This window comes from Hyalella azteca, unplaced genomic scaffold, assembly GCF_000764305.2.
Source record: "Hyalella azteca isolate HAZT.00-mixed unplaced genomic scaffold, Hazt_2.0.2 contig7342, whole genome shotgun sequence".
NCBI classification, from domain to species: Eukaryota; Metazoa; Arthropoda; class Malacostraca; order Amphipoda; family Hyalellidae; genus Hyalella; species Hyalella azteca.
Genome location: NW_025937470.1, coordinates 1 through 3,366, shown reverse-complemented (window position 1 = coordinate 3,366; position 3,366 = coordinate 1).

The window sequence follows — 3,366 nt, the reverse complement described above, 5'->3', positions numbered from 1 at the left end:
ACACAGTGTTTGCTCTAAATCAGGAATTAAATCAAAAGCGGAATCCGGAAGGGAAATCCGGATAGGCAAGCACTTGAAAGTCTGTCTCCTCCTATGACAAACGCGCCAGTTATTTCTTTTCTGAACGAGAGAATGTAAGCTAAATATGAACTAGTCCGAACGGCCAATCATAGCTTGATGCGTGTTGTCGATATATGTGTTGCCAGCTGCAGCCTGCACCCTGCAGCCAGCCAGCAGTGCGTTTTGAACTGGGGCCGCGTATGGTTGTCGATGCATGTGCTTCCAGTCATGCACTGTCGTCTGCCTCGATTCTACTAGCGTATGAGTCAGAGGTGTCAGGTGCATAAAAACTAAGATTTTTTGTTAACTGATTTTAATGATTGAATTATGATTGTTTAACATTCGCATTCATAAATTTAGTCTGCAATGCATAGGCTTAATTTGCGTTCAGAAATGGGATGTTTACCCTAAAAAAAACGTGTTCTCGATTGCCACTATGCCTAGTGCTTTGCGGTCTGCGGAAATATTGTGCGCAATAGTAGTATGATGTCACTATTTCAACCATCTACGCAAAGCTTAATGTAAAGGAAAAAGTTGAGGTGTCGGAATTACCCATGATGTTGGAAACTTGTAATATGGTGAGTTTACCCTACACACCTACACGGTCTACACCTCCGGCTCCGTCTTGCCCAACGCCAAAAAGGAAGGATAATAGTCACGACTTAAGACTGATAATTTGTGGCTTGTAATTACTTCCCATTTCCGTTTCCAGTTCCTCACTCAGCGAAGTGACAAACCAGAGATTTTTTAGAATCAGTTCATTTTTAATTTCCTTATTTTCTCAACATTTAAACATATATCTTATATATGATAATGCTGGTATCTGTGATACTTTACTGGTCTACTTATAGGACTCAAAAATGAACTTGAGAGTTGAGGCCGTTGAGGGAGAGTCTAAAAAAACTCTCTGCAGTCTGCTTTGGCAGCTTTGCCACTATGCCTCACCAGGACTAGAGTCTGGACTGTCCGACTGAGCACCAAGGCACCAAATCTCATGAGACAAAGTCAAAGTGTAGAAAAACTTTCTGTCCGCACATGAAAGTAAGTAGGGAGTTAAATTCAGTTAATGAGGTGTTATTAAGCATAACTTTGGTCATGGATGCTCAGCTAGGACTGCTAGGTAAACTATCTACAATGTTGCTGCCTGTAGCATTGTTAGGTATCAGTTATCACTAAATGTTATGCCTTATGGGCTTCTTCATCTTGTGTCCCACGGCCAAATCATCGGTCTGTTCGGTCACATGTTCTACTTCTGCAATCTGCACACCACACTGACCACAGTAGCCTAGTATATACTAGGTACACACATCATTGGTGACGGTGTCAAACTGCAGATTTTCTTTTTTAGAATCCATTCCGTGTTTAATTAATTTCCTCAAGAATCAAGATTTAAACCAATTTCTCAAGTATAATAATGCCGGTCTCCATTAATGGACCATGATACTTTATTCGTCTACTAACTCTACTTATACCTTAGCATTAGCAGTTAGCCTATAGGACTCAAAAATGAACTTGAGGAAGAGTCTAAAAAAGTTTCTGCTTCGACACTATTCTTATTCATGAATTACCCCCTTGAATTTTACAGTAGGTTAAGTTTCCACCCAGCGTGCCGTTACTACGCCAGAGGTGACAGCACCACCACCACACCGCACCGACAACTGGAGTCCGCCCGGAGCTGACGACTAGTGACGAGTAACGACTGACCAGAGGTCGAGGATTGAGCCAGGCCCTCAGGCGGTGTTGCCAGGTGTTTTTTGGCGAGAATACCAGATACCTAGTTCAAAATACCAGAAATTCTATTGTTCAAAAACAGACTAATACCTCCAAATTTAATTAAACTATTCGTCAGAAACGTTGGTTAGAAAAAGGAAAAAAAATTATCTTATGTACCGTCAATTTATCTGGCTTGACGAGTATTATAATAATAATAGCAGTTTCAGCGTTTAGGAGGCCGTAGGCCTGTCGCCGATTCTTAAAATCGCAGAACATTCACAATATTTTGCGGTCTCAAACTCGCAACTCACTGCTACAATTCTGCTGTGCTTAACCGCCCGGCCTCCTTGCCGATTCTGACCAGAAACTGTCGCACAGAGCCGGGATCGAACCCGCATCTCTCTGCTCCAATCAGCTGGTACTCTCTGATCTTTAATTAACAACTGGCTGGGACATCCTGCCTTATTAGCCAAATTGAACACGCTTTATTTTTTTCCCTCTGTTTGAAACATTTGACACATTTTTTTGCTGTGTTTGATTACATTGGCACTTTTTCCTTTTTTATCACAGTGTCGCACACTCGCACTTCTTCCCCTTCGCTCAACATGAGCAAGCCACGGAAACGGGTAATTTTTCTTTTGCTTTTTTTTTCTTTTCTTCACATAGGAGACTTGTGAAAACACTCGCTCCACGAATGCATTGGAGACAGGTCAAAGTAGACAAATGATGCAGTAGGCAGCCAGTTCTATGAATGGATGATGATTTTGAAGATCAATGAAATATTGAATGGCACCCTAGAATTCAAGTGGCACTGAAACAAGTGGCACTCTAGAATTCAAAACCACCAAACAAAAATAGTGGAGCTTGCGTCGCAGAGATCGGTTCGACAACCTCACTCGTCCTAGGCCATATCATCACTGATCAGTAATCAATCGAGGATCATCACTCTCGTGCTTATATTGCACTAAGCACTTTTGTTAAATGTTAAAAATTAGATTGGGGTTATTTCATCAAGCGATAAACTTGCGATTCCAAAAATGGCCAGAAACCTCTAGGTAGTCGCATCGTTCTTAAGGTGATCTATATAATCCACGCATACGCTGGAGGAAGCTCAAACTTCAGAGGTCGAACTTAATGCAGAAAATTTGCAGTAAGTCAGAAAATACCAGATTTAGGCAAACATACCAGATCTAAATTATTCTTACCAGACACCTTCTGAAAATACCAGATTTGTGAAATATGGTATAGAAAAATACCATCTGGCAACGCTGTGATTGAGGACGTTCGACAGCCATCCACACTAGGACGCTCCCCCCCTCCGGGTGACCTCCCCACGACGCCACCATCCAGTCGAGGTTCGGTCACCTGGTCACACCTTTCTTGGATAATGGCATGATGCCTGTGGGTGCCTACGGAGAGACCAAGCGGTCCCTCCGCAGGGAGATCGCCTCCCGCGTTGCGGCGACTGACGCCATAAACGCCGTACTTGCAGCCCCGTCACCGCCGATCGCATCAGTGGAGACCTCACTCCCCCGCCCCTACCGCTCAGCGCTATCCCAGCTCCGCTCGGGATACTGCAGCTCCCTGGCGTCC